Genomic DNA, 13,749 nt, shown 5'->3' with positions numbered 1-13,749 from the left:
TCTAATTTTTTTGCTATTTCTTGTCATATATAAGCAATAAAAAACAAAATAACATGAACAAACATCAAAATTTCTAATTATTTGATTGAAACATGTACAAAATACATAAATCATCCTTCGCATAAGATTCAAAACATTATTAAATTCAACACATAACACATAAATACATAAATACATTATGTACAAAATACATTATGTACAAAATACATTATGTACAAAATACATAAATCACGATACCTTGTCCCGTACCCGCCCCGTCCCTGGTGGTGGGGCGGGTTCCGGGTGGGGCATCCATTCCCCATCGGGGACGAGGTATCTCCAAATTTTCCCTGCTCCAAGGCAATTACTTAAAAAATATCTATTTTATGGACAATTTATACATAGGATAAGGAATTTGGGGGTATTTTAGAATTGAATTATAATACTTTAAAGATAATTCAAAAATAAAATTATGAGATCCTAGGATTTTGAAAATTTAGGAAAAACTTAGAAATATTTTAAATGTCAATATTAAACCTAGATATATTTTACTAATTTACCTTCGGGTCGGGGCGGGTTTGGGGAATTATATACAAAACCCGCCCTTGCCCCACACCCAGTTTGGGAAAAAATTATTTCCCCGTCCCTGCCCTATTCAGGGTAGGGCGGGGTGGGGCCCTGATTTTACGGAGAAATTGCCATCCCTACATATGCCTTACATCAACAATTTAATTATAAGCACTGGTAGGTAGTATTTTAGTAAATTAAAAACACGTAGTTAGGGAGGGTTGGGATAAGTATAATACCATATCCCATCCACAACTTTGTGTTATAAAATCTCAAAATTTGTCCCCATCCCAATCTCCCATAATCCATTTTTCAAACAACAAACCCATCCCGTCAAAACAGGTAGGGGTGCGCATCCACAAGGTAGGGTGGAAATTGCCATCTCTAACTCCACTTGATACAAATAAACTCTCTGCTAGTGAAATGTTTTAGTCACATCTGCACCCCATATGCACATCTCAGTGTGCATTGGGAACATCTCCCAAAGTTGTCAATGGGAGATGTTCCCAATACAGGGTTATTGGTATGTGTTGTGGGGCATGCTCTATGGGGCATAGATGTGAATTCTTCTCTTTCACATGCTTCATAGCCTGTGAACAAAGGCAATGACTAAACAAATTCACACCTGCACCCTATAAACACCCAATAGTATATCTCAGTCGTGTATTGAGAACATCTCCCATTGACAACTTCGTGAAATAGTGGGGTGCAGATGTGATCTCTGACTAAACTAACCACCGCTATGTAAATAGAAAGGTAGAGGAACAAATGCATAGTCTCAGAGACGAGAGAGGATTTTCGTTTTCTTTTTCCAAAACAAAGAAAGAGGAGAGCCATATGCAGAGTTGAACGTGTTAGACAATTTTGTATGCCCTTAGCTCCAATCAGATTTGATGTACTTTTGACATTTAGTGTAAATAAATAAAGTACATGTTTGATTCATGTTGTGTGGTATATTTTTGTGTAAGACTCTTAAACTGGACACTTAATGAGACTTGTGTTAGTTTAGAACATTCACAGCTGTTGGATAAGTCTGGGGAGATTTATCCTGCCAAGGCTGACACTGATGTGCTGCCAAGTGTTGGGGTGGCTTGTCTCAGCTGCCAAGGTGAGACCCAAGGCACATGCAGTGTAGGTTTACTTGAATCCTTGAACCGGACCAGATTTTCAGTATTGCCCTGGACCTTGGAGATTGATGGGCAAAACTGAAAAGTTACACCTAACCCCTAAACTCGATTATAATACTGCACTAGGTGTCGGATTGGACTGTCTTTGATATGCCAATCAGTGAAATCCTTAGCGGGGGTCGAAACCTGGGTATGTTAGGACAGTCTGAGAATTCATCTGAGTGGGTGATCATAGTGATAGGATCAGCCTCTTTGTCAGACAAAGGTAATGATCGGGGATGCACTCTCTCTAATGGAAACCAAACTGCCGGCAGTTGATTTCAATCGTTGAAATTTTATTTTGCAAAATTTATATATAAGATATATAGATATATACAGTTTCAAAATGTTTGTAAATGGTTTTAATTCCTGGGATCCATGTGAGTAGAGAGTGCAGCATTGTTCCTTGTAGCCGAGGGAGAGGTCCTCTCTTGTCGGGCAGTGTTTGATCATTATGGGTTGAGAGGTTAAGTGTAAGGCCATTTAGGGTTACACCTGATGGACTAATCTTGCATCTGCCCATAGTCCCTGGGTTTTTATAAGATGGCTTGGCCCAGGGACCACTTAGTGTAAGTGTTGGGCCCATAGAGTCCATGTGATGGGCTCAAGGGGTTCACTGGGCTTTCCAGTGAATTCGGCTAGGCCTTGTAACAAAGGTTGAGCCGAGCCCATGTGGCTGATGTGTAGATCAATGCTTGGGTCCCACGCCATACAAAGAAGCCCAACTGGGCAGTACTTTGGAAACTTATTGAGCACTTCATACTTATTGGGCCTAAAGCCCATTTTGAACTGGGATGATATGATCTCCCACTTAAGGGGGCGTATCTGGGATTAGGGTTAGCTAAAGGATCAGGGTTCTAACCCTATCCACTCTTGAAGACCAAATTCAAATGTGATTTGAATCTGGTAACCTCCTGATAAGATCAGGAATGGGCTGACCTAATCTGTAGATAAGATTAAGATTATCCCCTATCCAAATGCTGATTTGGATTGGGATAACTCCTAATAGGATTAGGATGTTTCTTAATCACTAAGAAATGATGAAACCCTAATCATGAATTACAAGAATTCGACCTAGGGTTTTTGTAGTGACTTACCCTGCAAGTTTGAGATACGATATCTTCATCCTAAGCTGAAATCTGCATCCACGCCACTTTCAGTCGTAGGAACTCCTCTAGCCGCCGTCACCTTGCTGCTTGGTTCGAACTCCTCTGAAGAGACAATCAAGAATCTAGTTCTTGACATCAATCATTGCTGAAAGACTAATTTAGTTCGGTGCTCTAAGCTTCCATCGGATTCTTGCGAAGAGTCCGGTGCGTAGAACGCACACTGTTGGTTCTGCTCCACTGTCACTGTGTCATCTTCAGCCGGAGCGGATTTTGGATACTTCTTTGGGCGTGAAGACCAACGTCGGGAGATCTTGATTCTCCGTATCAGGTATAACCCTTCCCTTTGTTCTTGGTTCAAATCTGATTTGGTTTTGTTCGACTAGATCCTTGAATATTGTATTTTAAATTTAGGGAATATGATTCCCAATTGGAAGAAAGGCAGAAAATTTTTGAAATTCGCCCACCCCTTTCACAACCTTTTTGGCGTCCATACGATGGATCCTACCATTCTTTCCGTGGTATCAGAGCCATAGGTTCGAATCTTAAACCAAGAAATCAAATCTGAACCTGCGCAATTCGGTAGAAGTTGTTCTATCCGAGTATTGCGCAGATTGCAGTTTTATTTCAAAAAATTGTTTCTTGTATGGGCGATTGATCTAAAATTAATTTTTGTTAAATCTGAAATTTAATTTAGAACTGTTCTTATTTTATTTCTGATTTAATGGACAGTTCGTACATGGAGTTCGAAGATCAGATTTGGCGCAGAATGTCTGCGTACCTATTATTTGCAGTTTCTATTCATTCTGGTCTGTAAAATATTTTTTTTATTTTTCTAGGCTGAATGTATAGGATTCAATCAAGAATGTAATTAATTAATAAAAATAGGATTTATGTATTTTTTTTTCTTGATTGAGAAGGTGGCGGCGCTGGAGATTTGCAGATGAAGAGTTCGCTATCTGCGTTTTTGCAGTTTGGGAAACTGCAACCCTAATTACTAACCTTTGTTGCAGGTTGTATGAACAGTCCAGATCTTTAAAACCATGTAAAATATATCCATGAGAAATAAGTGGCTGAGCCCATTAGGAATAATGCTTTTTTAGTAATTGGTGGTTGCTCGGTTGCACCTCCGAGCGTATTTTCCGAGTGTCGAAAACACCTCTAAAATTTTCAGAGATTTAGCTACCTCTGAACTAGACCTGTTCATGGGCCGGGCTGGGCCGGGCTTTCACTTGTCACTAATGAAAATATACTAGGCCCGAGCTCGAGCCCGGCCCTGGTAAAAAGCCCGAAACCCGAGCCCGAGCCCGAAGCCCAACCTAATTGAAAAAGAAAACAATTTTCCCTATTCAAATTAGAATTAAAAATTCATATAGTATTTTTTTTTCTATTTAAATGAACAATGGGCCTACAATATGGTATTTTTCCCTTTCTTTTATATTTTAAAACACAATTTTACATTCTTAAATCAACAAATTTATTCAAATGGACATAATCACATAACTAATTTTAAGTTTAATATTAGGTCAGGCCAGACCGGGCTCGGGCTGGGCTATTTTGACAAAACTCGAGCCCGACTCGAATTTATTGCAGGACAGGCTTTTTTGCCCGAATTTAAGCCCGCGGGCCTATAAGCATGTTCAAGCCCATCCGGGGGTCGGGCCGAGCCGGGCTGGCCCGTCAGGCCACCCAGCCCATGAACGGGTCTACTCTGAACGCTTTCAAAGGTAGCGGACAAAATTTGTCTCCCATTGATGCCCCTTTGTAAGATTGGAAAACCCAAATTATTCATCAATATTCATCGCCCTTCAAAAGGTTTCAAACCTAGCTTGCTCACAAAGAACTCAATCAATATACCCATTTTCTTCTCCGAAGACCATGCAAATATCATCGTTGAACCAACCTAGCCTCACTTCAAAGTGTTGACCATCCTTTCCCAATTCAATTTACTCATCCCCGCCACCGAGTTAGCAACAACAACAATAAATGACCGACTTGTGGGATCAAAGCCCATTTCTTTAACCCTCTCCAATAGCAAAATGACTATGGTTAATTAATTTTTATTATTTCTTTGAAATATAAATAGATTATAATTTTATGATGTTTTATTTAATGTTTTCAACTTGTTGATTTTGATTGTGCTCAATTGTTTAATTGTCGTGATCTTTTTTTTTTTTATTATTATGTGTAATTTTTCATGATCTTTGCAACCCCACTATACCCAAAAAAAAATCTATTTTGTAGTCTCAAATTTCAATTTTCAGCCCTTTTATTTATAAAAAATTAAAAACTAAAATAAAATGTATAAATTGAATCTAAAATAATATATACACACAAAATGTAATCATATGATATCATATTATACATATACAAATGGATGATGTGTCATGGTTTGATTTGTCCAACTTGCACAATTAAACCATTGACTCGTAACCTAGAGGCAAAAACTATTCAACCTCCAAGTTGGTTTTTAAAACATTGGTTATATTTTTTGAGTGAATTAAATAATATTTATTCTAAAATATAAATTAATTAATTAATTAATTTAAAAATTAATCATCTTTTAAATCAAAGTAGATTATTTAACCCGATAATATATCTCATTGAATACCTCCATTTCAATATAATTATTTTTTATTGATAATTATAATTTAATATAAATATATCTAATGTATATAAAATTATAGTTAAATTGAAATGGATATAGATATAGATACAGTTAATGAATTTTAGGCAATTTAATGGAGTAATGAAGAGGAGAAAGTTAATGGCATAATTAATGAGAAGGGATAATTAAAGGAGTTAATGAGAGAGAGGGGAGAGAGAGAGAGAGAGAGTTAATGAAAGGAGATAAAAGTCTTAAAGCTTATTGGATACTTGAATTATTTTGTTCAATTTTAAGTGAAAATTTCAAAAAACTAGAAAAAAAAGTGATTCTAAAAAACAACTAGCTGAAAAAGAATAAGCATTTCTCAAAACAACAAAAAATCAGGAAAGTGCCAACTTGACACTTCCATTTTAACATATAGATAAATAGATTAGGCGATCATGATACATTGATACATGCAAAGAAGAACTACATGATCTCTCTCTATTTGTCACTTTTTTCTTTTCTCCGTTGTCTTCCTTTGTCCAAAGTTTCAAATTTTGACATGATATGCCCAATACGAGGTGTATCGTATCTGATATGAGATATGGTCGAAAATCAATGTATCATTTTTTTCCACCGTTTCAAGCCAAATCAGCGATGTATCATGGGCGTATTGGTCATATGCTATGAAAAAAATACAAACAAAAAACGAAACAAATAAAGGGGAAAGAAACCTGAATTAAGCCTTCTTTTACTCCCAAACTCCTTTAAAACTCTAAACTATATTCCTAAAGTGCTAGATATGCAAAACACACACACACACACAAGAAACAAGTATGAATCATCAATGTTCTTGTAGATTTTTCAAGTTTTGAAAAACATTGCAAAATAAGTAAGTTTTTTTTTCCAATTTTTCATAATATCATGCTTTTTGCTTGAATGCTTTAAAATTTTTAAATCTATGTTGATTTACATTTCTTATGTTCAAAATATAAATTAACAAAAAAATTAAAAATGTATTTTTTATCTGCCTATATAGATCTATGGATTATATATTATACCCATAGATAAATTGAAATTTCTTTTTCAATATTTTTTTGATATTTTATATTTTCAGAATTAAAAAATAAACAATAATTAAATAATCATGATTGAATATATTATAAATCTATTATTGAAATTTCTTCTTAAATAATCATTTTTTGCATATATTGTACAATATTTATTTATTTTTATTTTTGTAATTTTTAAAAATAAAAATAAATAGTAATTATTTAAATAAAAAATCATTATTAATTATATTTTCACTTAGAAGTTGTGCCAATACATATTTTATGATTGGATAGGATAATTTGATTTTCCCATCCCTTAAAACTTAATAATTATAGTTTTTTAGAAAGCCTCATAAGGGTAATCCATTCAACTATTCTGGTAATCATTTCTTATACAATGATAGATGATAGAAAGTCTGGAGCTAAAGACCAGGTTTGCATCCTAGAACAAGCGAGAGAAAATTTAGCCACTCTATGAGTAGCTGCATTTGCTGTTCTATACACATGACATACCAAGAACTCAGAAAATTGATGCCAAAGTAATGTTTGTATTCAGCAACCAAATCATTGATAGACCACGGTAGTTGTATCTCATCCACCATCAAACATCAAATTAAAAATAAAGTATCACTTTCAACTGCTATACAGGGAAGGCCCAATTCCATTGCTAATTTTAGTCCCTCAAGAAGAGTCACTGCTTCAATAACCAGAGGTTCCTCTTTGTTATGTGAAGAATGTTGGATACAAATACAAATATATACAAAATAGAGTCCTAGTTTGTTTCATATTAGGGATTTTTTATTTATTTATTTTTTTTGCATCAATCGCTGTTAGTCGGTGTCAAGTTATCTTGTTAAAATAGGACTTTAATTGATATTAGTATAAAAGTAGTTTTTGTTTTACAAAGTGTAAGAGATAGTAAGTTTAATAATAAAAGGATCATTTATTTCTTCTCTACAAAAAACTATTGGAGGGGGTCAACATGCAAGTCGTGTTCAAGTACCACAGTCACAGAAATTGTCTATCAAGGGTATGAAGAACCAATAGATCAATCGAATCTAATCCAGGCACAGAAAGAGGTGTTGAGGGAAAATCATAAAACGGACAGTAAGGCTTTATTTTATATTTTTCAATCTGTTGATCCAATTTCTTTCGAAAAAATTTCCCATGCAACAACAACAAAAGAGGCTTGGGATATTATGATGAAGTCTTACAAAGGAGTAAAGAAGGTACAAAAGGTAAGGTTGCAAACCTTACGAAGGCAATTTGAGCTTCTTCAAATGGAGAAGTCGGAGACTATTTCTGATTATTTTAATCATATATTGACTCTTGTCAATCAAATGAAAGCAAATGAAAAAAAAAAATTACATATCTTCAAATTATGGAGAAAATACTCCAGACCCTGATGTGGTTTAGGTATGTGGTGACTGCCATTGAAGAGTCAAAGGACCTTAGCACAATGACAGTTGATGAGTTATCGGGCTCCCTTCAAGCCCATGAATAGAGGCTCAATGAGAAATCAGAGAAGGTAACAGAAGAAGCTCTCCAAGTTCAATTGACCCAGAAAAAGGAAAAGGAAACATCTCATCAAGAAGAAGTTGGTGGGAATCAAAAACCCAAGACTCCAAAAATAAGAGAAAAGGGAAATAGATATCCGGGAACGGGATAGACAAACAAAAGATTCAATGCAACAATTGCAAAAAATATGGTCACTACAAGTCTGAGTGCAGATATAGAAAATCAAAAGAAAAGAGTTTGAATGTAAATTTTGCTCAGAATAATGATGATTCTGAGACACTCTTGCTTGTAATGTGGAGGAGAATAATGACAAAAATAAGTGGTTATTGGATATATGCTGTAGTAACCATATGTGTGGAAGAAAAGAACTATTCTTAGAGTTAGATGAGTCAATCCACTCTGAAGTAAAGTTTGGGAACCATATGTGTGGAAGAAAAGAGCTATTATCAACCAATTCTATCTAGAAATTAAGCTACAAAGATCACTATGCCCAAGTCCAAGCCTAGCCCGAGTAGGGATGGCAACTGAGTGGGTTCGGGGAGGGCTTTGTAAATTTTGGGCTCTACCCACACATGAAAATGCAAAACCCTCCCCGTATTCAAGCCCAATATGCCCAAGCCCAAGCCTAGTCCAGTAGAGATGGCAATAGAGTGAGTTCGGGGAGGGTTTTGTAAATTCTAGACTCTTTCCACCTAGCGGATAGGCGAGTTGGATTTTGAGAATCCAAAGTATCCCCACACATGAAAATGCAAAATCCTTCCTGCATTCAAGGGTAGGGGTGGGTTGGGTTTAAAACCCACATCTAGTTTCCTATTATTCCTTGTTATATAAAAATAATAAATAAGTAAAATAACATAAATAAACAACAAAATTTCCAATTATTTGATTAAGATATAAAAGAACACATAAATTATCAATTATCCTTTATATCTAATTCAAAATATTATTCTTACCAAAATAAATAATTCAAAATATAAATCCTTTATATGCTTTCCAACAATATGCAAGATGAGGGGGTTGGGTTTAGCCTAATATCGTACCCTACCCATAATGAACAGGTTGTAGAATCCCAAAACCCAACTTGTCCCAAAACCCATCCTTCAAACAAAAAAAAACCTGCCCCATCAAAAGTGGGTAGGGGTGGATACCCAGCGGGTAGGGTAGAAATTGTCATCCCTAAGTCCGAGATGCTTAGTTAAGGTTGCATTGGGCCTAGGTTGGTAAACTCATGCTTAACCTTGAATTGGACCAAGCTTGAGCTTGAGGTTTGAGGCTTAGGATTGGATTGACCCTCAACCTAACCCAACCCACTTAAGTTGCACCTAACAGGGGCCTATGCAATACATGAGCTTTGTTAAGAGAAAGCTAAACAACAAAAGCACATAAGAGTAGACAATTGTTTTATATTTTAACCTATTAAGCAACAATAACTAATTTTAGCTGAGTTGTTCATCAAACTAATGAAACGGCAAACTTGACTCGAGTTGGTTGGTTTTCTAGTATTTCTAGTGGGTTTTGGTTCAACAATTTCCCAACCTAACCAAGTTGGGTCAATTTCAGTTTGGCCATTTGTAATTCAACACAAACTAAACCGAACATATATATATAAAATATTTTAGACTAAGCAAAATGTGAATTTTTCCAATTTTCCAAATTAAAAAATTATGTTTAATATATATATATATATATATATATATATTAAACTAAGCAATATTTTAGTCTAAAATAAAATATTTTAGACTAAGCAATATGTGAATTTTTCCAATTTTCCAAATTAAAAAATTATGTATAATATATATTCACATATTGCTTAGTCTAAAATATTTTATTTTGTAATTTTAAAATTTTCAATTTATTTTTTAATAATACCATTGTAATTTTTAAATTTAATTTTTTAAGTTTAAATCTTTTAAACCAACCAACGAAACTGAAAATTGACCCAAACCAATTAACCCAAGTTGGCTGCTTGGTTTCGGGTGACCAACTCCCCAACCCAACTAGGTCAATTTCGTTGGCCAAACAACATACAGTTGAATTGAACCAACCCGTGAACACTCTTAATTTTAGCTAAACTAATAATTTAATCTCTAATAAATAACAATAGTTTAATCTCCAATAATTATTGAAAATTTACTATTAAATAACAAAACAAAAATAGACTTATACATAATTATTGAAAATATATTTATCACAAAAATATAGTAAATAATTACTAAAAATACAATCAATAAAAGTTTTAGTATATATAAATATATATTAAGATTTTAAAATTATTAACAATAAATATCAATTTTTTGAAAGTTATTTTCTAGAATTATTAATTGATAAATGTGAAATCATGATTTTAGTATTAGTACATTAATAATTTCAATTATTATTATATTTTTTAATATGAATTGAAAATATTTTTTGAAAGTTATTACCTATTTTTGTTATTAGAAAGCTCCAATACCTCTAAAATATTTGATCTATTTTTCATTATTTTAAAAATATTTAAAAAATAAATTATTTATATTTTATATTCCAATTATCAAATATTATTAAATATATTATAATTATTTTTGTGTTTTTGATAAAATTTTTAAGGTTATTAAATAATTTATTTATTTAATCTATTTTATTCATTTTTAAATAATATTTAAAATATGATTTAGTTATTAATATTTTAATATTTAAACTTTTTAAAATTAGTTATTTGTAATATTATCTATCTATTTAAATAATATCATTATTTAGTTATTTCAATATTACTTATTTGTTGAATTTCATAATCCATAAAATTATAAGTTATACTATTATTACATAATTTCTTTATTAATTTTTGTAAAATATAAAATTATTAATAATTCAAATATTATGAAATCTATTATAACAATTTTCTACTTTTAATAAAATTTTTAAGTTTACTACATAATTTCATTATTTTAACTATTTAAAATTTAGTTATATTAAATATTTTGTTATTTAAAATATTTAGTTATTTAAATATTTAAATAAATTATAAAATATTTAAAATTGTTCATTATTTAAATTTTATTTATATTAAAGTGATTACATAATATTAAATATTTTTTATATAATATTTATCTATTTTTTTATTTATAGTATTTAGTTATTGAAATTTTTAAATAATATTTTTGAATTTTAAATTTTTATTATTTGTATAATATTTAAAGTGAATAATTCATAAAATTATAATTTATATTATTAGTACATAATTTCGTTATGAATTTTATAAAAGTATAAAATTATTAAAATATGAATATTATTAAATCTATGATAACTTTTTATGTTTTTAATGAATATTTTAAAGTTATTATATAATTTAATTATAATATTTAAATAATTCTTAAAATTTTAATTCAAACTTTCTTTCGATAGATATAGACGAAAAGTGGGGGATATGATAAAAAGGAATTAGAGATAATTTAGGAAAGAAACTCTCTACTAAATTAGAGATAATTATGAATTATACATAATTTAGGAGATAAATAAGAATTATAGATAATTTAGGGGAAAGTGGGGTATAGTGGTGCCACTTGACTAGATTAGATTAGATTTTCGTAGAGAGAGTTTAGGAATAGTTTTAGGAAGGGATATCCAAAGGGTTAAACATATAAGAAAGAAGGATGGGCCAGGCATGTTGAGATGTCAAAATGAGAGAGGGAGAAGGGAGTGATGAGGTAGCTTCATGAGGGAGCAAGAGGGAGCAAGAGGGAGCAAGGAAGGCTAAAATGAGGAGGGGCTGAGTTATGACTTGTGATAGATCTTCTCGGTTGGGGTAAGGTAAAAAGCTTAAGCTCTATATATATAGAGAGAGAGAGAGAGAGAGAGAGTCAGGTTAGCATTGGGTCACCAGCCCAAGTTTCCCATAGTTATTACCTTTCTTTTGATAGTATCATATTTGGATTCTCTAGCGGGACCTTTACATCCATTCCATTACCCTTGTTGTTGCCTCTAATGGCTGCATTAGCACCAAAAATAGTGGATTCTTAACCAGCTTTGTAAAACTCCAGATGGAGTTCATGGTTCAATAACATTCCATGTAACTCTTCAATAGTTAATTCATAGAGTGAGTGGTGATTGAGGTTACTAGGGCTTCATAGTCCGGTCCGAGACCGATCAAGATTGGGAGATTGAGATCATAATCTAGTATTGGGGAACCTAGTACGGCAGCTAGGCTGTCAACCAAAAGTTCGGCTTTCTGTAGTTAATTATCCATAGAAGGCATACCTTTGTAGTTCAATTCAAAGTGTAGTTGCATTACTCTGACATGTGATTTGGACAGAAATAATTTCTCGAGGGTTTTCCATAACATTGCTGAAGTAGTGCAGCTAATTACTTGTCCAAGTACTGCTTCAGTTAGAGTTGATGACAATAACCAGCTGAGCAACAAGGCATCTTGTTTCTCCCAGGTAACAAAATCTGGGTTGATTTCTGAGGCTGTGTTGATTGAAGATTCTCGGCAGCAGTTGTTGTGAGAAGCTTGGTTGGGCATGGGATACTCCCATCAACATATCCAAGTAAACCAGTTCCCTTGTGTGCTATTGGAAGACCCAAAAGTGCCAGAGCGAGTAATTCTCTCGGTTTAGTTTTCTTGTAACTAGGTTGGTAAGGATTACATTGGACAACCCTGGAATTTGGGGTTGTGGATTTTAACAAGAGGTTGTTGTGCTATTAGTTGACATTGCTGGGATCCTAATGGGCTCTGATACCATTCCATATCTTGGTTTTAACTTTTAACAAATTCTCTCACACAAACGAGTGGGGAGGTTCCAATTTATATATTAATGATCTAGTGAGTGAGTTCAGTACAGTACGTAAAAGGACAAAATAAAGAGTGTACACTACTTAAAATAGAGATGGAATAATAAAGATAACAACATGAGAAAAAGATAAGAGTATGGGTGTGGTTATCTTAACCACTCAATGATGTGGCATTATTATATACCAACCACCTCGGTTCCTCTAAGCACGGGCAACGGAGAAACCAAGGAGTGGTTGTTTATTTAAAATGTGGTCATATAAAAATCGACCAATTATGAAATTTTTGGAGATTTAATAAAGACTGTTTATTTTCTTGGGTTTCAAGCTAAATCCTTTAATTTTATTGTAAAACAAGAAAACAAACTGAATTTTGAATTCAAAATCCTGTGCTATCTCATTAATGTTCTTTGGGATAAATAACTCAACTTATTCATACTTATTAAAATAAAAATTTTTTTTATTTGGAGATGAACATGTCAAATGTACAATTTTTTTTTTATAATTTTAAAATAAAAATAAAAACTAAAAAAACTAGAAGTATAGATAGTTATTAATTATCGGCCAAATCGCCAATACAAGGTTGAGTAAATAGACATGGGAGTGGACTGAAATGTTGTAGCTGTGAGATTCAACACATAACCAAGTTGTTGCTTCCCCATTTGTATCCGATCACTGGCCTACAATAGTTAAAAAACTAATGAACTTGCTTTAAGTATATAGTTATAGATCTCTTTTAACACCTGCAAGAGCACATATTTAAGCCTAATGCCCCTAAATAATCGCCAAATCACAAGTCTAAGCCTAGGATATATACCCATAATCGGATATATAAACAATAGAAGGATTAATGAAACTTAAAAAGAAAGTTTCATTTTTTTGTTTGTCATTCATTCCCCTGAATCAAAAAACCCTAAACCATGGTGTATTCAATCTATCTCTCTCTTTCCTTCCCTTCTTTCCCATCAAAATATATAGATTACAAAATCACATTTCCTTTTGTTTGT

The sequence above is a fragment of the Nelumbo nucifera genome, chromosome 1 (assembly GCF_055504915.1).
Source record: "Nelumbo nucifera cultivar China Antique chromosome 1, China Antique-T2T, whole genome shotgun sequence".
NCBI classification, from domain to species: domain Eukaryota; kingdom Viridiplantae; phylum Streptophyta; class Magnoliopsida; order Proteales; family Nelumbonaceae; genus Nelumbo; species Nelumbo nucifera.
This window is presented reverse-complemented; position numbering follows the sequence as displayed.